This window comes from Trichechus manatus, unplaced genomic scaffold (genome assembly GCF_000243295.1).
Source record: "Trichechus manatus latirostris isolate Lorelei unplaced genomic scaffold, TriManLat1.0 scaffold00120, whole genome shotgun sequence".
Taxonomy (NCBI): domain Eukaryota; kingdom Metazoa; phylum Chordata; class Mammalia; order Sirenia; family Trichechidae; genus Trichechus; species Trichechus manatus.
Genome location: NW_004444056.1, coordinates 8575333 through 8597451, shown reverse-complemented (window position 1 = coordinate 8597451; position 22119 = coordinate 8575333). Strand labels below are relative to the sequence as shown.

The 22119-nt window shown below is 42.4% G+C and overlaps 1 pseudogene; it reads right to left on the bottom strand.

The window, feature by feature from the left end:
- Positions 1–10847: 10847 nt before the first annotated feature.
- The window catches only part of LOC111822020 (ubiquitin carboxyl-terminal hydrolase 17-like protein 6), an 83812-nt pseudogene continuing 72540 nt past the window's right edge, over positions 10848–22119 (bottom strand).

The following is a 22119-nucleotide window of genomic DNA, read 5'->3' as shown; positions in this document are numbered from 1 at the left end:
GTTCTCCACCTCATTCCTACCTCGAGGCAACTGAGGTCACAGGCACCCCAAGGACAAGGGGAGGGAAGCGGCCTGGGAAGGAGAGAACATCTGAGAATTGAATCTCATCCACATCGAGAGGCCTGCGGCCACGTCAGAGACATCTCTGGAGCCCAGAGCCCGACCTCTTCCATCTAAGTCCCTCCAGCTGATGCCAGTGGCACTGCTTGAGATGAAGTCCCCACGTTCTGGCCTGGAGACCCCAACCCTGCCCCCCACAGACCCCTCCTGGCCTGGGCTCAAGGCACAGCATGGGGGGAAGAGGGAGCACCTAGACACCCTGGAGCCAGCAGCATCTGACAAGCCTTAGTGAGGGTCTGCGTGTCTGCACAGACATGTGTAAGGCATTAGCCCCTCATCCTTGGTGTGCCTCGGAGGGTGCTGGGAATTTCTTTTTTTAAAGAAGTGGTTTTTGTGCTTGAGGGAAGCTGGCTGGAGGCCTTAAGGGAAAGATCAAACCTGAGAACAGAAACAAAGCCTCCAGCATCAGAGTCCTGGACTGAGAGCAGAGGCAGGCGGCTCCCAGCTGGGAGTAGGAACAAGAGCCATGGTTCTGGCTGACAGGGACCTGAAGTAGGGACTCAGAGGCCCTTCTCACTTTCCAGCTCGTCATGAGTCTAGGAGAGCTGGGGTGCAGGGTGTGATGAGCTCTGTGATTGGGACTGGCTGAGGGTCAGGGCTATGAGGTGCAGAAATGCCTCTTGCCCCCTTCCTGTGCAGTCCACCATGGAGCATGGCCTGTTAGGTACCGTTGTAAGTGGGGGACCGCTCAAGGTACCCGTGGTCATTGGGCCCTGGGGTATGGCCAGCATGGTGAGGGAGACAGGCGGGACAATCAGCTATGGTCTCACAGTGAGCCCGTCCTGGAGGTATGGGGCCATGGGGGCTTGGAGATAGGGTGAGAAACCTGAAAGGGGGTCCTCAGTGTGTGTGTTCATGGTGGAGGGAAGGACATCATGAAGACACTGAGGAGTACGAGGGCACACAGGTTACAGCGTCTGGTGTATGAAGGGTGGGATGGCTGTGAGACAAGGCTGGAGAACCCCCATGAGAGGCTGAGGGGCCAGGACCACATGGGGCATGTGTGGGGAGCCCCTGGGGGTGCTAAGCTGGGGAAACAGGATGATAAAGATGACCTGCCACTGTGCACACAGTGGGTCATGGGGTCAGAGTACAGCAGGCAGCCAGTGGGCCATGCAGTTATCTGGGAGAGTTGAGGGACCTGGGCAGAAGAGGGAGGTGGAGATGCCACAGCCTGGGGGTGGCCAGATCTGGGAGAGGGGGAGATTCCCTGCTCTATGGGCCAGGGCCTGGTTGGGCAGAGATGTCATCTGATGAGGACCCTGGGGAGTGAGGCTTTTGGGAGCTCAGATGCAGGGGAGGCCTCAGTGCTGGGCCTGGGGACACTCCAATGAAGACATCCAGTTGGACACCAGGGGCTAGAGCCTGGGAGAGAGGCCAAGGCTGCACCAGGGTCCTCTCAGGGAGGGGAAAGAGTGACTGATGGGGCACTTAGGGCCCACCTGTGTCAGACTCAGGGGGTTGGAGGGAGCCAGTTTCCAGGAACCAGTGGTGGGTGGGGGTGGGCAGGGATAATGACAAGGAGGGCTTGCTCACTTTTGCTAAGTGTGGGTGGGTGGCTGAGCTTGTCCAGTGCTTCTGTTTGTGTGTCCATGTGCTTCTATCTGTGTATGTGTGTCCACGTGCTTCTGTGTGTGTTTCTATGTCCTTCCATCTCAGTATGTGTATGTGTCCATGTGCTTCTATCTGGGTGTGTGTCCATGTGCTTCTGTCTGGGTGTGTGTGTGTCTATGTGCTTCTGTGTATGTGTACCCATACACTTTTATCTGTGTATGTCCATGTGCTTCTGTGTGTGTGTCCATGTGATTCTGTGTGTGTCCATGTGCTTCTATCAGGGGGTGTGTGTCTATGTGCCTCTGTGTATGTGCATCATGTGCCTCTGTGTATGTGTGTCCATGTGCTTGTGTGTCCATGTACTTTTGTGTGTCCATGCGCTGTTGTGCCTGAGTGTGTGTGGGTCCATGTGCTTATACTGTGTGCTCATGTGTCTCCATGTGTGCACATTATTGAAGTGTATGTCTGTATATAACATGTGGAAAAGTGCATGTGTGTGTAACTGTGCACGCATCTCACATGTAGGTTTTGGGATGTGTCTGGGTATTCTCATCTGAGGACTCACTTGCACATGTGTGTGAGTGTGGGAGATATGCGTGTCATATGTACCTACTTATAAAGGAAAGAAAGGTCCCAGGTCATTCAAGGGACACAGTGACATGAAAGATAGATGGCAAGCCCTGCAGTCAGAACGAGAGGCAGAAATGGAAGTTAAAAACAGAAACACTAGAAGGATACTCCCACAGCTTCTGCATCTCCCCTTTGGTTTCCAGGTCAGATGTCAGAGCACGTGCACCTGCCTCCTCTTCTTGCCTGAGGGCCCATGAACTTGGAACATACGGGGAAAGGAATAGAGTGTTGCCCTTTGAGTCGGTTAGGGAAGGCTCCACCAGCAGCAGAGGGACCAGTCCATTTCTGGGAGTGAGAAATGGGATAAAGAGGCCACAGATGAAGGCAGTGAGGAGCCCCCGAAAGGAATATCTGTGGAGGGGGCTGCAGTGGGGAACTGCCCACCCAGCAGAATCCAGACGGGGTCAAACTCAGAGACTGCAGGTGAGATAGAGGGTGAAAGTGAGAAAGGTGGCTGACCTGGGGGGGGTGGCACTCGCCCACCCACTCACACAGACTCAGATCCCAGCTGCCCACAACCAGATGGCTACTACAGGTAGGAGACATCAGGAGGTTCTTCCACCCATCATCCCCAAAAAAGAGAGAAGGTAGCCATTGGTGTATTAGTGGCACATTCTGGCACCAAGAGTCCCTCACAAGTGTTGGCTCCCCATCACTGCACATCCAAGTCAGCCTTCCTGTCACTTCATTCTCAAATATGAGGTACCTCAGCTGGGTGAGGAAAGTCTGCAAAACAAGACAAATGGCCCAGATACTCAGGGAAAAAATGAGTCCAACGACACAGACTGTCATTCCATAAAGAGAAGGAAACAAAACAAAACCTCTGATATCAGACCAAGAACAGGATGCCAAGGAAAAAGCATGAAAGCCACTACAATGCAAGAAGCTTCTCTTGGAAATTAAACATATCATTCCTGCAAGGAAACATACAAGTGCTGGAAGACAAAATTCAGGAAATCTCCTGCATGGAATAAAAGCACAAGAAAACCTAAAACATGAGAAAAAAACAGGAGACAAGGATTAGTCCGGGAGGTCCAACATCTGATCAACTGCAGCACCAGGAAGGGAGAACTGAAACAAAACAAAAACTGAAACGAAATCTGTTGCTGTCAAGATGATTCTCATTCATAGGGACCCTATAGGACAGAGTAGAACTGCCCCATGTGGTTTTCAAGGATGTAAATCTTTATGGAAGCAGACTGCCACATCTTTCTCACACAGAGCAGCAAGTGGGTTTGAACCACTGACTTTTTGGCTAGTAGCTGAGTGCTTAACCACTGTGCCACCAGGGCTGCTATTAGAAAAGGAGAACAGAAAATAGGGGAGAAGACAGAATAGAAAATGTCCTGGACCAAAGGGAAACTGGGTGTTCCAATCAGTGACCTTCCAGAATGCAGAGCTGGTTGAATGAGAAAAATAACGTCTCAAACTAAGGCAGGTCCTTGAGAACTTATAGAGCCCCATGGATAAAGATTTTATCCTTGAGTCCTCCAAACTGAGGAAGATTGTGGAGAGAAGCAGGTCTCTAGAGAACTATCAGACGTCACTGAACTTCAACGGCACAGTATTAACAGAGCCTCAAGTTCTAAGGGAAACAGTTCAGTATTTATTCTGTGTGTCGATCAGAATACAGATATGCTCAGACACTCGAGGACTCAGTGTTCACTTCCCACACATCACTGTTAAAAACTGATTTGAAGACACCCTCTAACAAAATAGGGGCATACACCTTTTAGAAGGAAAATCTGAAGTGCAGATATTAAGTGGCAGCCACCGATCCCAGGCTGGGAACTGTGAGGGGAGGCTCTTCAGTACACCCAGAGAGCAGCACATGGAGGGATGAGGGTCCATCAGTACAATTCAGAGCTTGGAAGCCTGTGAGAACACGATCAAGGCACTCAGTGGAAGGAAAAAAAGGCAATCAGAAACTCCAGGATGAAAATAAAATCATATGAAGAAGGCAGTTTTAAGCATGACTTGGAGTTCCTGGGTGGTGCAAAGGGTTAACACACTAGGCCAATAACCAAAAGGGTGGGGTTCAAGTCCACCCAAAGATGCCTCAGGAGAAAGCCTTGGCAATCTACTTCCAAAAAATCAGCCATTGCAAAAGGGGGTTTGACTCTTACATCTGCATAATCAGAACCCTGGGTTTAAAACTGAAATTCTCAACTCTAGTGGCAGAGAAGAGACCAATATTCTAGTACTTTGGGGTTATTACTACTTTTTAAAAACCAAAAGCCCGTTGCCAATTCCTACTTATAGCAACCCTACAGAACAGAGTACAACTGCCCCACAGGGTTTACAAGGAGTGCCTGGTGGATTCGAACTGCTTTTTGGTAAGCAGCTGAGCTCTTAAGCACTGTGCCATCAGAGCTCCATTGCCACATTTAGGCATCCCAATACAGAGATTTAAAAAATCTCAATGTCTCCCTCTTTCTGCCCTCTCCAGATACTCCATGAGAAAAACACCTACTTAGACACAGAAGAATTTAAGAAGGGTCAAGAAGATCATCATTTAATGGAGCCACTCAGAACTGCAGATCTGTGGCTGAGAAATCCTAACCCTTTCTATCTGTGCCTCTCACAGAGACTTTATTAGCTGCCCATTAGGCTACACCTCATGGAGACCCTATGTATAACAGAGTGAAAATTTGCTCAGTCCTGTACCATCTTCATGATCACTGGCATGTTTGATTCCTGTCAGGCAATATCCTGTTCTGATCTATAAGGATATCATTAGCTAATTTTCAGAAACAGATCACCAGGCATTTCTTCCTAGTCTATCTTAGTCTGGAACCCCTGCTGAAAGCTGTCCACCTGGTGACCCTGCTGGTATTTGAAATACCGGTGGCATAGCTTCCAGCCATCACAGCAACATGTAACCCACCACAGTACAACAAAGGAACAGATGGGTGGGGTTCAAAGAGACTAAACCAAGAGAAAAACCAAACACATTGTCATTGAGTCAGTTCTGACTCCTAACGACCCTAAGGGGCACAGCAGAACTGCTCCATAGGGTTTCCAACACTGTAAATCTGTATGAAAGCAGACTGCAACATCTTTCTCCCGCACAGCAGGTGAGTTCCAACCACCAAACTTTCGGTTCACAGCTGAGTGCTTTACCCCCTGCACTACCAGGGTTTCTTCAGAGACTAGGCCCTATAAAATATTTGTCCATAAGTAGAAGGGACTTAAAGGGCTAGGAATTGTATCATTGATATTAAAAATTTGAACCATATGTTTAAAACTGAACATTTTCCATCTACATGCCAAAAGAAAAACTAAAAATTTAAGGGGTTTGGTTCTTTTCTTCACCACTTAATGAGCACTGCCTAACAAGGTACTATTAGGTGAACTATGAGAATATTTAAACATGGTTATTGACGAAGAAGGAGCCCCAGTGGCATAATGGCTAAGCGCTCTGCTGCTAACTGAAAGATGAGTGGTTAGAAACCACCTAACGCTACAGGAGAAAAGACCTGGAAATCTGTTCCCATAGATTACAGCCTAGGAAACCCTATGGTGCAGTTCTTCTCTATCCTATATGGCCACTGAGTTGGAATGGACTTGACAGCACACAACATGGACCAAGGACACTGAGACAGAAGTAAAGTGCCCACCCGCCCTCCAGAGCTCTACGGCACACGTGCACAGCCTTTGCCAATGCCTATGCCTTGGCCTCCTCTATACTATGAACTGAGATAGATTGATGTCCAGTATATAGTTAAGTTAGGAAAAGTAAATTTATGTGAAGAAAACATGATAAATAACCAACATACATTAGTGTGTGTATTTTTGTATTCTGTGGGATATTTTGAGAAACACTGAAAGGTTACACAGGAAACAAAATGGAAATGGTTACCAATGGGTAGTGATATTAAGAGAACACAAGTATTATAGGACGAAGTCAGCCTTCTGAATACAACCTTTAATATAGTCTTCAGTTTTGAGCCATGTGAAAGTTTTATGTTAAAAGGAATAATACAAAATGAAAGCAAACCTTAAAATTAAATGTACAGAGAAACAAGTAAATGTAATAACACATCAAACTGTCATTGCTCATCTGCGAGGTTGACGTACTGTGGTGGCTGGCATGTTGCTGAGGCAGGAAGCTATACCACCAGTATTTCAAATACCAGCATGGTCACCTATGCTGGACAGACATTAGTGGATCTTACAGACTTCAACAGCCCAGGAAGAAAGACCTGGCAATCTACTTTAGAAAATTAGTCAGTGAAAACCGTATGGATCACAACAGAACACTGATATAGTGTTGGAAGATGAGACCCCTGGGTTGGAAAGGACTACTCAAACATACCAATGATCATGAAGATGGTGAAGAACTGGGCAACATTTTCTTCTGTTATGCAGGAGGTCAAGGAGCCCTGGAGGTGCAATGGTTTAGCACTTGACTACTAAACAAATGGTTGACAGTTCAAAGCCACCCAGCAGCTCCATGGAAGAAAGACCTGGCAATCTGCTTCTGTAAAGATTACAGCCAGGAAAACACTATGGGGCAATTCTACTCTGTCACATCGAGTCACTATGAATTGAAATCGACTCCACAGCACACAGCAACATAAATAAGGTGAACATGAGCTGGAGGCAACTCAATGGCAGAAAACAATATGAAACTGATCAAATAACCATGCACAAGAGAGTTTGTGCTCAAGCCAATGTTTAAGCACGGTAATCTTGTGTTAATAGCTTAATGTAAATGTATAACCAGTAAGTACAAAAACAAAGGTGAAAAAACTCAGTACTTTACAAAATAAGTTTTTTACTCAGTAGTACTATTAATATTATGACATTGAAACTATTTGATTATTAGGAACCAAGGTTTTTATTAAAAGAGAAAAAAGCTGCACATATAACAGAAAGTGACAATATTTGCCCATTTATATTTATCCTATGAATGTTCCTTGCTTCAGCCTAATAAATCAGCCTTGAGCAAACATTTCTGAAAACCATTAGAATTCTTACTTAAAACCCATCTTCCTGCCGTATTTTTGCTTGTCAACTTCAAATTAGTAAGTTTCCAGTGCCCCATGACACCCAGAACTCATAAAAAACCTCATGCCTCAACTTACCCTTTGGAGTTGAACTCAGACTTATGCTGAAGTCTCTTTCCTATTGTAACAGACTGAATAAAGTCTAGTTTGCCTACTTAACATTGTCTGGCACCATTTTGTGTATTTAACATTGTCTGCACCATCTCTTATACATATATATGTGTGTGTGCATATGCTTGTGTGTGTCTATATATATGTGTGTGTGTATATACATATATCTATATATAAAACCTTAAATTTGTATTAGGAATAAGAGTATGAATTTATGATGTAAGCAATTATGTATTTTACATGCTCACTGAAAGGCCAAGACAAAATTGACTCAATGTTAACAGGTTTTGGATTATCACCGAGCCCATGTGTTGCACACACCTTGGTTTTTAAAAGGAACCAGACATTTGGGGAGAAAGGATTGATTCCAGATCTGGAACAGGAATGTAAAAAGGGATCCAGGGACTTCTTTTGCATTCAAACACTAAGAAGCTTCTGTCAACAATATATGTGGTTGGTGCAACTAAGAAACTAAATAAATTTTAATTTTCATTAATTTAAATATAACAATATTCTTGCTTAAATTCTTTGACAAGTGCTTGGAGTAACCTGGAATTGTGAATCTACTTTTCAAAAGTAAAATTTTTGAAATGTGCTGCTTCCAGCTTCTGGAAGATGGAATACAAAAAAACGAAACGTAAAATGTCTCATGAATAAATTTATATCGATTACTTTACTTAATTTCATTTATAATACTTACCTTGACAATAAATGGACATATTGGTTTAAATAAGATTTTTCATTAAAAATTCACGTTTACATTTTTAAATGTCTAATATGGCTACTAAAATATCTTAAATTACATCTTTGATGTGCATTACATTTCTATTAGAACTGTGCAAGACCCAATGTCTACCTTACAAAAAATACAGAAGACAAACTAATTAAACAAAATCATAATAAAACAAATAGAGTAAAACCTGTGAGAGCCAGAACACGATGGGAGTGCCTTGTTTTACCAGGTCTTGCATGTTTTCCACCTTTGACTGGGTGCTTACCACTTTTGCTCTCTATTAAGAATCCTACATCATAAACACCCAGTGAGTTTTTCTTCTCTGACAGGTTTCTGACTTACACAGGTTCCGACTGTCACAGCTTTGACTTTATAGGAATGCTGAACATTTTAACATTTTACGAGAAAAGCAGGAGAATGTTCAGTGTAAGACAGATTAAACAGATCTAGAAATAAAAAGGCAACGTGGAAATAGTTTGGATCCTAACTTCAAAAAACTCAACAATCATAATTTATGGACAACTGGAGAAATTTAGATTTTTTGTGAGGGACAATGAAGATCTGGATTGTTCTCGTAGGAAACTGACCTTATTTGTAGGAGCTTAAAGGGTGAAGTGAGTGTCGGCAATTAACCATTGGTTGTTTCATAATAATTCACATACATGGACAAACTCCCTACATTTATATAGGCTCTCTAAACCATGATTTTTTATAGGATTCGTGAGGTTTGAGGAATCACAACAGAATTTCCTACATTCCTTATATTCAAAATGTTTCTCTCCAGGGTGATTTCTTATGAATTCAGTGAGGGATGATGAATAACTAAATGCTTTCCCACATTCCTTACATTCATAAAGTCTCTCCCACTTTGTGGTTATTCATGTTCACTAAGCACTGAAGACTGACTAAAGGCTTTCCCCTCAACCTCGTAGTATCTCCTCCAAGTAGCAGCAAGTTTCTCAGCAGGAGAAAGGACCAGTTGCAGCAGGTGCGCTGCTTCTGGGATTTCTGCAACGGTTTGTCAGCTAGAGAGGGAGTGCAGTGTCTTTCAGCAGTAGCTGCAGGAAAGTGGGAAGAGCTGAGTTTTGGAGAGACAGTGAACTGACCCTTACCTCCGCAGTGGAGAGAAGAGGGCTACATGTCCCTGAGAAAAAAGATTTCAAGGATTCCCCTGCCTGGACCTCAACATGCAGAGCAGAATAAGGTTCTCTCTTCAGGGACAAGTTTCCAAACGGCTGGCTTGTGCAGCCGCTGCAATACCATCAACCCTCTTTGGAGGTGGCCCAGCCCATTCCTCCACCCCCACCCTCATCTCCACTCGGGGAGAGCCCTGACTATCGTCAAGCCCTAACCTGCTCTGCCACACCCCTTGCTCCAGCCTGACCATCCCTCCTCCCTACCTCCTCTTTACCACTGTCTACTGGATTCAACAATCCATTTCCAGTAATCAACTACATCTGTGGGCTGAAATGCTGGTCACCCTTACAGCTGACTCCAATGAACACCTCTCAACCAACAATTTTCATTCCTAAAACGCACGAGGCAGGTCTACTACTGGGTGTCTTGTATAAACTCAATGACGGTCCTACTGAGATGGGGTTTTGGGGACATGGCTGTCTTGAGCCAGCCCAAAAGATAGACAAGCAAGACACCCGGCATGCATTGAATGTGTGTATGTTTGTGTGCATGTGTTTTTGTGTGAGTGTATTTGTGCGTGGGTGACTGGGTGAGCGTGTGGGCTCCACAACATGAGGAACACCTGCTATGTGAATGGGACCTGGCATTTTTCTGTGTTGGGGGGGGGGATGTTTTCCTGCATGCACACTCCTCGACACACGTGTGTCTGTGCCTCTATGAGTACCTCCAGTGGGAGATTTTAGCCTGGCAGTCAAATTACTAAGATATTAAGGGTTGCATGTGTGGAAATGATTTCCGGCTTAAGACGCCTGGTAAAGGAGGAGCAAATTCGTTCTCCATTCCTCCGTTTTCCTGAATGGTCCTTTCCTGTCAGGCTTTCTGGAGAGCTGTGAATTCTGACGGGAGCCATTCAGAAATACATCCTCCATGCTTTGAGACAAATCTCAAGGAAGTCGGCAAGTAGGAGTTCTTTTTAGTTTTTCATTGTGGTGAAGAGAATTTTCAACAAAGTGCTCGGCTGCTGGCATGGACAGGACTCCTTCCCCGCATGGTTGGTGGTGCCACGGGGAGCCCTCGAGCCAACAGAACTGCCCTGGGTATGTGCCTCTACCCTTTCACACCTCCCTCTCATTTTATTTGTCCTTGTAAGGATGATGAAGGTGATTAGAAATCCATTTTTACACCTGACTATATTTGCACAAATTCTGACTGTACAAGCCCTGTGGAGAAATGTTGCTTATTTCTTGGTGAGACCTTGGGACTTCAGATGACACCAGATAGCAGGACACGCAAAGAACATGTTGTTGTCCTATTGCCGTCTTCATGGCACGAGGGACATCCTCAAAGTTCTGCAAGGTGGACAGGGTCAAAATGATTTTTCATAATGCTTAATGACTCCCATTTATCCTGTGGTTTTCTAAAGAATATGAATTTCATCCTTGTATTGAGGACAGATCTCCATTTAGTGATGGAGACTTAGTGGATACTTTTGGAATGATGGGGGCTGCAATGCAGTATGAGTTTATAAGCTTGAATAGGATGCTACAATATTACTGGATTTCATAGAGTGACCAAGTACCCTTCACATTCTTCTTCTTGCTACCTCTGAAACCCTTCCGTAGGCAAAGGTTATTGCCAAAGTTGATTGACACCAGAGCTGGAATGTCCCTGATTGCATCGTTCAGGTGGTGGACTTCCTGCTGCTGGTGATCTCTTGCCCACCCCCCCCCCCCCATCCGTGGCTTTCAACTTGTGAAACACAACTGCATTGGAGGGTAGTGCAGTCTCTATTTCCCTGATCTTGAATTCAGGCTTTGGTCAGTCTCATGCTTGGAGGATTTCCCACTCGGCTACGGTCATTTGCTTGCTGATTGTTTCTTCTAGGTTGTCCTCCTCCGATACTGCAATGTTGACGGTGGCGTCTCTTTCGGACATGCCAGGGCTTGCCCGCACCTCTTTGCCTTCCATCCAAGAACCTCTTGCTCCACCACCCAGTGGAACACTCCCACTCTGTCTGACCAACTCTCTCTGGTGGATGTAAAACAGGACTTCAGCTTGTTCTGTCCAGAAAAAAGTCGCATCACATGCTAATTTCTTAGCATTACCCATTTTATACCACTTGCAGTTGCCAGCCTTGATGTAAGACAGGTAATGCCCTGCGTGTCAAGTCAACCCAGCACGGACCAGCCCTACAGAGTCCATAAACAGCCGTATGACCATTAAGATTGTGTGTCAACTTTGCTGGTTCACGATTTTCAGTGGTTTGGCATATATGATGTAGTCTGGCATGATAAGATTTGATATGTGATCACCTCCATGATGAGTTCTGCTGTAAGTAGCCAATCACTCGAAACGGAGTTCCTATAGGGGTGTAGACTGCATCCAATATAGGTAGACTTTCTGGCAAGGCTTGTGGGCCTCTACTCACTCTGGATCCTGCAGCTGGCTCATCTGACATCCAGTTCTGAGGATTTGAGCTAGCAGCTTACTTGAGCTCTTGCCTGCTGATCTTGGGATTCATTGGTCTCCACAGCCTATGAGCCAAGAAAAGCCTCCAGTCTGATATATGAACTTGGGTCTTTCCAGCCTGTACAACAGCATGAGCCATTTTCTTGATACAAATCTCTCTCTCTCTCTGTATACATATATGTATATACACACTTCACTGGTTTTGCTTCTCTAGAGAACCCAGCCTAAGAAAAGGTGGTCCTCCATCTTTCTGAGACATGCATCTGCTCACTTCAAGGTTATCCACATAGTGCATGTGCTTAGCAGTATTGTCACATGTCAAGTCTGAGAACCATTTCAGTACAAGGATAAGGACCTCAGGGGAAGTGTGCAAAGTCAACATCTTGGAAGCAGGCACCTTCTTCTGATAACTAATCTGCCAACAATTTTCACTCATACAACACCTGAAACAGGTCTGCTCCTGGGTGCCTTGCATGAATCCACCGACACTTGCAACGACTTGGGGTTTAGGGGACATAGCAGTCTTGAGCCATCCATAAGCAAGACATTTGGCATGTGTTGACTGTATGTGTGTGGGTTTGCATGTATGTGTTTTGGTGTCTGGATGTGTTTGTGTGTTTGTGTGTGAGGGTGAGTGGGTGTGTGTGAGAGAGTGTGTTTGTCTCTGTGTGTAGGTGTTTCCCACATGCACACACCTCAGCATGCATGTGTGTGTGAGTATATATTCCTCCATGAGCACCTCCAGTGGGAGACTTTAGCCAGATGGTCAGATTACTAAGATATTAAAGGTTGGATCTGTTGGAATGATTTCTGGCACTCAGACAGCCTGCCAAAGAGAAGCAAAACTTTTGTCCACTTTTCAATCTTCCTTTATGGTCCTTTCCTGTGAGACCGTCTGGAGAGCTGTGAATTCTGATGGAAGTTGTTCAGGAATAAATCCACCTTGCTTTGAGAGAAATATCAAGGAAGTCAGCAAGTGGGGGTTCTTTGTGGTTTTCCATTGCAGTGAATTTTCCATGTAGTGCGCAGGTGCTGACATGCACAGGACTCTTTATCCACATGCCCAGACCTGACATGCAAGGACACAAGCCAAAAGGTCTGTCCTTGGTATGTGCTTCTACCCTTCCACACCTTCCTCTCATTTTATTCTTCATTGTGAGGATGATGAAGGTGATTAGAAATGCATTTATATACCTCTGTGTACATGCCCAAATTCTGACTGTACATGACCTGCTGGGAATTTTGCTCACTTCTCTGCATTAAAGACCAGAAAATCCAAGTAAAAAAGACACAAACATCATTCCTGGAACCTTATGCATCAAGGGATAAAGAGCTAGATTAAATGTTGATTGGAAGAATAAATTGTAGGAAAAGAGAATAAGGAGAAATACAGAGTACAGGTATTTCCTGATAAAAAGTATTAAGGGAATTTGTAAAAACCAAACCAAACTTAAAAGAAATATTAAAGGGAATCCATTGGTTAGAGAACCAACAACATCAGACAACAATCGGAGTCTAGGACACAGGACAGCATCAGCCAGATATCAAACTGGATGAAAAACTCTCAATAATTAAAACAAAGATAAAAGACTTCACAGATGGGAACAGACATCAATTTGTAATTGATGAAGTCAAAACAGTAAAAGAGGGACTAAATGGTGTAGGTATAGTACTTTTGAATAGAGAGGAAATCAAGGTGATATCAAGGAATAAACAGCTGATTTAAACTTAGGAAGACGAGGGTAAATTTCAAGGTAACCACAAAAAAAGTTAACTAACCTACTCATCAAAATAAAATAGAAAAAAATCATTAAGACTCAGTAAACACAAAATCTATAATAAAGAAAGAAAATTCTCAAACAAAAGAAACTGAGTGCAGGAAAGTAAGAGGAACAAACAAAATGTCAGCACCAAAAGAGATAAATGAAACAAAACACCACAACAAAATGACAGCAATAAACTCATATGTATCGATAATCGCGCTGAATATAAATGGGTTAAATGCACCCGTCAAAAGACAAGGAGTGGCAGAATGGATTTAAATATAAAAGACCCATCAATATTCTGTCTACCCTTGAGAGTATGGCACCCAGAAACCTTTTAGCTCAGTACTGAAGTCACTCTTGTGGTTCACCTTTCAGCCAAACATTCAAGCCCATAAAGCTAAAGACACAAAGGGAAAGAGTAGTCCAAAGGACTAATGGACCACAATTACCATGGCCTCCACTAGACTGAGTCAAGTACAACTAGATGGTGCCTGGCTACCACCACTGACTGCTCTGACAGGGATCACAATAGAGGGGCCTGGACAGAGCTGGAGAAGAATGTAGAACAAAATTTTAACTCGTAAAAAAGACCAGACTTACAGGCCTGACAGACTGGAGAAACCCCAAGAGTATGGCTCCAGGACACACTTTTAGCTCAGTAGTGAATTCACTCCTGCGGTTCACCCTTCATCCAAAGATTAGACAGCCCCATAAAACAAAATGAGACTAAAGGGGCACACCAACCCAGGGGCAAGGACTAGAAGACAGGAGGGGACAGGAAAGCCGGTAATAGGGAACCCAAGGCTGAGAAGGGAGAGTGTTGACATGTTGTGGGGTTGTCAACCAATGTCATAAAAAAGTGTACTATTTAATGAGAAGCTAGTTTGTTCTGTAAACCTTCATCTAGTAGAATTAAAAAAAATATTTGCAAAGAAAAGAAAACCGACAAACCGTTGACCAAACTGACAAAAGAAAAGCACTAGAGGAAGCAAATAACCCGAATATGAAATGAGATGGGAGACATTACAAAATAACCAACTGAAATAAAAAGGATCATAACAGAATTCTGTGAAAAATTGTACTCCAACAAATTTGAGAACCTAAAGGAAATGGACAAATTTCTAGAAACACACTACCTACCTAAATGAACACAAACAGAAAATCTGAACAGAACCATAACAAGAGATGAAATTAAGAGATTGTAGAGGTAATGAAACACCCACTCCCCACCCATCCAATAAAATAAAGCCCTGGCAGGGAAGGCTTCACTAGAGAGTTCTACCAAACATTCAGAGAAGAGCTCACACCAGTACTACTGAAACTATTTCAGAGCATAGAAAAGGAAGTAAATACTCCTGAATTCATTCTATGAAGCTAGCATAACCCTGATACCAAAGTCAGGCAAAGACATCACAAAAAAAAGTTACAGACTAAAGTCTCTCATGTATATAGGTGCAAAAAATCTCAACAAATTTTTAGCCAATATAATTAGCAACATATAAAAAAAATACATCATGGTTACGTGGGATTCATACCAGGTATGCATGGATGGTTCAACATTAGAAAATCAATCAACATAATCCACCCCAAAAATAGAACAAAAGAAAAGAAACACATGATCATCTCAATTGACGTAGAAAAGTCATTTGATAAAGTCCAACACCCATTCCTGACAAAAACTCTCAATAAAATAGGAATAGAAGAGAAATTCTTCAATATAATAAAGGGCATCTGTACAAAACCAATACTCAATATCATTCTCAATGGAGAGAGGCTGAAAGCATTCCCCCTGAGAACGGGAACAACACAAGGAAGCCCTTTAACACCACTCCTATTTAACATTGTACTGGAAGTCCTAGCTAGAGTAATAAGGCAAGAAAAATAAATAAAGGGCATCTAGACTGGGAAGCAAGAAGTAAATTTATGCCTATTCACAGATAATGTGATCCTATACGTAGAGAACCCCAAAGATCCCACAAGAAAACTACTGAAACTAATAGAAAGATACATCAGAGTAGTAGAATACAAGATCAACATAAAAAAATCAGTTGGATTCCTGTTGTTGTTATTAGGTGGCTTTGAGTCAGTTCCGACTCATATCTACCCTATGTACAACAGAACGAAACACTGCCCAGCCCTGTGTCATCCTCACAATCACTGTTATGCTTGAGCCCAGAGTTGCAGCCACTTTGTCAATTCATTTCATTGAGGGTCTTCCTCTTTTTCGCTGACCCTCTGCTTTACAAAGCATGATGGCCTTCTCCCGGAACTGATCCCTCCTGATTACATGTCCAAACTATGTGAGATGTAGTCTCCCTCCCCAACCGTGCTTCTGAGGAGCATCCTGGCTGTACTTCTTCCAAAACAGATTTGTTAGTTCTTTTGACAGTCCATGGTATGTTTAATATGCTTCAACAACATCATAATTCAAAGGCATGAATTCTTCTTGGGTCTTCCTTATCCATTGTCCAGCTTTCACATGTATGTGAAGTGATTGAGAACACCATGATTTGGGTCAAGTGCACCTTAGTCTTTAAAGTGACATCTTCGCTTTTCAACACTTTAAAGAGGTCTTTTTGCAGCAGATTTGTCCAATGCAATGCATCCTTTGATTTCCTGGCTGCTGCTTCTATGGGTGTTGATTGTGGCTCCAATTAAAATGAAATCCTTGACAACTTCAAACTTTTCTTCAGTTATCATGACGTTACTTATTGGTCCAGTTGTGAAGATTTTTCTTTTCTTGATGTTGAGGTGTAATCCATACGGAAGGCTGTGGTCTTTAATATTCATCAGTAAGTGCTTCAAGTCCTTTTCACTTTCAGCAAGGAAGGTTGTGTCATCTGCATAACGGAGATTGTTAATGAGTCTTCCTCCAATCCTGATGCCACGTTCTTCTTCATGTAGTCCAGCTTCTTGGATTATTTGCTCAGCATGCACATTGAATAAGTATGGTAAAAGGATACAACTCTGACACACAGTTTTGCTGACTTTAAACCATGAGTACCCCCTTGTTCTTTTTGAATGACTGTCTCTTGATCTATGTACAGGTTTCTCAAGAGCACATTTAAGTATTCTGGAATTCCCATTCTTCGCAAAGTTATCCATAATTTGTTATGATCCACTGTCGAATGCCTTTGCATAGTCAATAAAACACAGGTAAACATCTTTCTGGTATTCTCTTCTTTCAGCCATAATCCATCTGACTTCAGCAATGGTATCCCTTGTTCCAAGTCCTCTTCTGTATCCGGCTTGAATTTCTGGCAGTTCCTTGTCAATGTACTGCTGCAATCGCTTTTGAATGATTTTCAGCAAGATTTTACTTATGTGTGATATTAATGATAAAACCAAACCAAACCTGTTGCCATCGAGTCGATTCCTACTCACAGCGACCTATTATATATACTAATGATATTATTTGATAATGACTGCATTTGGTGGGATCACTTTTGGAATAGGCATAAATATGGATCTCTTCCAGTATGTTGGTCAGGTAGCTGGCTTCCAAATTTCTTGGCATAGACGAGTGAGCACTTCTAACGTTGTATCCATTTGTGGAAACATCTCAATTGTTATTCTGTCTATTCCCAGAGTCTTTTTTCTCGCCAATGCCTTCAGTGCATCTTGAATCTCTTCCTTCACTACCGTTGGTTCCTGATTATATGCTAACTCCTGAAATGGTTGAAAGTCGACCAATTCTTTTTGGTATAGTGACTTCGTACATTCCTTCCATCTTGTTTTGAAGCTTCCTGTGACTTTTAACATTTTCTCTGTAAAACGTGTCAGTATTGCAACTCAAGGTTTTAATTTTCTTCAGTTCTTTCAGCTGGAGAAATGCCGAGCATGTTCCTCCTTTTTGGTTTTCTAACTCCAGGTATTTGCACATGTCCTTATAATACTTTACTTTGTCTTCTTGAGCTGCCCTTTGAAATATTCTGTTCAGATCTTTTACTACATCATTTCTTCCATTTGCTTTAAATAGTCGACATTCAAGAGCAATTTTCAGAGTCTCTTCCGGCATTCATTTTGGTCTCTTCATTTTTTTCCTGTATTCTTCTTGCTTTCTTCATGTATGACGTTCTTGATGTCATTCCACAGCTGGTCTGGTCTTCAGTCACTAGTGTTCAATACATCAAATCTGTTCTTGAAGTGGTCTCTAAATTCAGGTGGAATATACTCAAGGTCGTACTTTGACTATGTTGGACATGTTCTAATTTTCTTCAGCTTCAGCTTGAGCTTGCATACTAGCAATTGATGATCTGTTCTGCCGTCAGTCCCCGGCCTTGTTCTAACTGATGATATTGAGCTTTATCATCATCTCTTTCCACAGATGCAGTCTATTTTATTCCTGTGTATTCCACCTGGTGAGGTTCATGTGTATAGTTGCCGTGTATGTTGTTGAAAAAAGATATTTGCAAAGAAGAAGTTGGTTTTTCAAAGTTATATCATCTGACTGCCAGCATCGTTTCTATCACCAAGGCCATATTTCCCAATGACTGATCCTTCTTTGCTTCCAACTTTGGCATTCTAATCACCAGTAATTAGCAATGTACCCTGATTGCATGATCGATCAATCTCAGACAGCAGAAGTTGGTAGAAGTTTTCACTTTCTTCATCTTTGGCCTTAGTGTTGGATGCAGAAATTTGAATAATAGTCATATTAACTGGTCTTCTTTGTAGGCGTACAGATCTTATCCTATCACTGACAAAGTTGTACTTCCGGATAGATCTTCAAATGATCTTTTTGACTGTGAATGCAACGCTATTCGTCTCCATGTTGTCATTACCGGCATAGTAAACCGTCCTATTGTCTGATTGAAAATGGCCAACACCACTCCATTTCAGCTCAATAATGCCTAGGAGGATATCGAAGTTTATGCATTCCATTTCATTTTTGATGACTTCCAATTTTCCTGCTTTCACACTTTGCATATTCCAAGTTCCAGTTCTTACTGGACATTTGCAGTTCTTTTTTTCTCATTTTGAGTCATGCCACATTAGCAAACGTAGGACCCAAAAGCTTGACTCCATCTACGTCATTAAGGTCAACTCTATTTTGAGGAGGCAGCTCTTCTCCAGTTGTCTTTTGAGTGTCTTCTAACCTGAGGGGCTCATCTTCTGACACTATATCAATGTTCCTCTGCTATTCATAAGGTTTTCACTGGCTAATTCTTTTCAGAGGTAGACCGCCAGGTCCTTCTTCCTAGTCTGACTTAGTCTGCAAGCTCAGCTGAAACCTGTTCACCATGGGTGACCTTGCTGTTTATTTGAATACTAGTGGCATCTCTTCCAGCACCGCAGCAACACACAAGCCTCCACAGTACGACAAACTGACAGATGTGTAGGGGTTGGATTCCTATACACCAACAAAGAGAACTTCAAAGGAAATGAAGAAAGCAATATCATTTATAGTTGCCCTTAAAAAGATAAAATTCTTAGGAGCAAATCTAACCAGGGAAGTAAAAGACCTAAACAAAGATCTACAGATATAATGAAATTCCCATCCAAATACCAACGACATTCTTTAATGAGAAAGAAAAACTAATCATCAGCTTTATATGGAAAGGAAAGAGGCCCTGGATAAGCAAAGCCTCCTTAAGGAAAAAGAACAAAGTAGGAAGCCTCACACTACCTGATCTCAAAACCTACTCTACTTCCAGGATAGTCAATACAGTGTGGTACTGGTACAAAGACAGACACACAGACCAATGGAACAGAATCAAGAACCTGACATAAATCCATTCACTTATGACCAGCTGATCTTTGACAAAAGACCAACGTCAATCAAATGGGGAAAAGACAGTCTTTTAAACAAATGATGCTGGCAAAACTGGATATCCATCTGTTAAAATGAAACAAGACCCATGCGTCACACCATACATAAAAACGAAATCAAAATACATCAAAGACTTAAATATAAAAACTAAAATGATAAAGATCATGGAAGAAAAAATAAGGACAACTCTAGGGACCCTACTAAACAGCATAAATACGTACAAACCATAACTAAAAATGCACAAATACCAGAAGATAAACTAGATAACTGGAAGCTCCTAAAAATTAAACACTTATACTCATCAAAAGACTTCTTCAAAAGAGTAAAACAGAACCCACAGACTGGGAAAAAAATATTGGCTGAGATAATCCCACCAAGGTCTAATCCCAAAAATCTATTTAATACTTCAATGCCTCTACAACAAAAAGACAAATAATCCAATTAAAAAATGGCCAATTATATGAACAGGTACTTCACCAAAGAAGGCATTTGGGCAGCTAACAGACACATGAGGAAATGCTTGTGATCATTAGCCATTAAAACCCATTGCTGTTGAGTCAATTCCAACTCATAGCGACCCTAGAGGACAGAGTCGAACTGCCCCATAGGGTTTCCAAGGAGCGGCTGGTGGATTTGAATTGGTAACTATTAGCCATTAGAGAAATGCAAATGAAAACTACAATGAGATAACATCTCACCACGACATTAATGGTACTGATAAAAAAAATAATGTTGGAGAGATTTTGGGGACATTGGAACTCTTATGCACCTCTGGTGGGAATGTAAAAGGATACAACCACTAACCAAAAACCATTGCCCCATAGAGTTTCCAAGGAGAGCCTGGTGGATTTAAAATGCCAACCCTTTGGTTAGCAGCCGTAGCACTTAAACACTACACCGCCAAGGTTTCCGATACAACCATCAGGGAAAAAATTATGGAGCCTCCTTTAAAAGCTAGAAATAGAAATGCCCTAAAATCCAGCAATCTCACTCCTAGGAATATATCCTACATAAATAAAAGCCATCACACAGATAGATATATGTACACCCAAGTTCACTGAAGCATTATTCACAATAGCAAAAAAAAATGGAAACAACCTAAATGCCCATCGCAGATGAATAGATAAATTATGGTACATACACACAACGGATACAACTCAACATAAAGAACAATGATGAATCAGCAAAAATCTCACAACATGGACGAATCTGGAGGTCATTATGCTGAGTGAAAAAAGTCAATCACAAAATGACAAATATTGTATGAGACCGCTATTATAAAAAACTCTAGAATAGGTTTACACAGAGAAAAAAATTGTTTTTATGTTTATGAGGGAGCAAAGCAGTATGGAGGCGAAATCCCTAACTAGATAGTAGAGGAGTGATAACTTTGCTGAAGGAAAGACAACAAACAATATAGAAGAACTCAGCAGAACTTGACCAAGGCAAAAGTCATAGAAGCTTCCTTGACACACACAAACACCTCAAGGGGCCGAGTTACTGGGGTTGAGGGCTGGGGACCATGATCTCGTGGGACAACCAGGTCAGTTGGCATAACATAGTTCATAAAGAAAATGTTCTACGTTTTACTTTGGTGATAGTGTCTAGAGTCTTAAAAGCTTCAGGCATCCATATAAGATACGTCTATTGGTCCCACCCCTTACAGAGCAAAGGAAAATAAAGTAAATAAAATAAAGACAAAAGGAAAACATTAGTGCAAAGGACTAATGGACCACAAGAACCAGAGTCTCCACCAGCCTGAGCCCAGAAGAACTAGATGGTGCCTGGCTACCATCACCAATGGCTCTGACAGAGATCACAACAGAGGTTCCCAGACAGAGCAGTGAAAAATGTATAATAAAATTCAAATTCACAAAAAAAGATTGGACTTACTGGTCTGACAAAGACTGGAGGAACTTCTGAGACTATGGCCCCTGGCTGCCTTGCTAACGCAGAACTGAAGCCACCCCCAAAGTGTATCTTTCACCAAAGATTAGACAGGCCTATAAAACAAAAAATAACATATGTGAGAAACATGTTTCTTAGTTCAATCAAATATACTAGAGCAAAGGGGCAACACCTGCCCAAAAGCAAAGATGAGAAGGCAGGAAGGGACAGGAAAACTGGATGAATGGATGTGATGAATCTGGGGCATAAGGGGAAAGGGAGAGAGTGCTGACACATTGTGGGGATTGCAACCAAAGTCACAAAAAAATTTGTGTATAAGTTTTTGAATGAGAAACTAATTTGCACTGTAAACATTCACCTAATGCACAATTTTAAAAAAACTACTGAAAGCATGGATATGTAAGGGTCAGCCTGTTCAACCCTGGGCTTTCTGATAATTACCCTTAGTCTCTCCTTCCTGTGAGGTTCCAGAGGTTCCAGGTCCACAGTCTCTGAGCCTATCAGCTACTGGAGCCCATCTCTCTAGAAAAGAGAGCATATGATTGGAGCCCTGGTTGTGCAGTGGCTAAGAGATACAGCTACTAACCAAAAGGTCTGCAGTTCAAATCCACCAGCTGCTCCTTGGAAATCCTATAGGGCAGTTCTACTCTGTCCTTGTGTTAGGTGCCGTCCAGTTGATTCCGACTCGTAGCGACCCTATGTACAACAGAACACTTCCTCCTCCTACGCCATCTTCACAATCGTTGTTATGTTAAGCCCTTTCTGTAGCCACTCTGTCCTATAGGGTCGGTATGAGTCAGAATCGACTCGACAGCAAAGGGTTCGGTTTTTTTGGTTTTATATGATTAAATAGAATAAATAAAATAAAGATTATGTTATATTAAAGAGAATAAAAATAAAACAAAG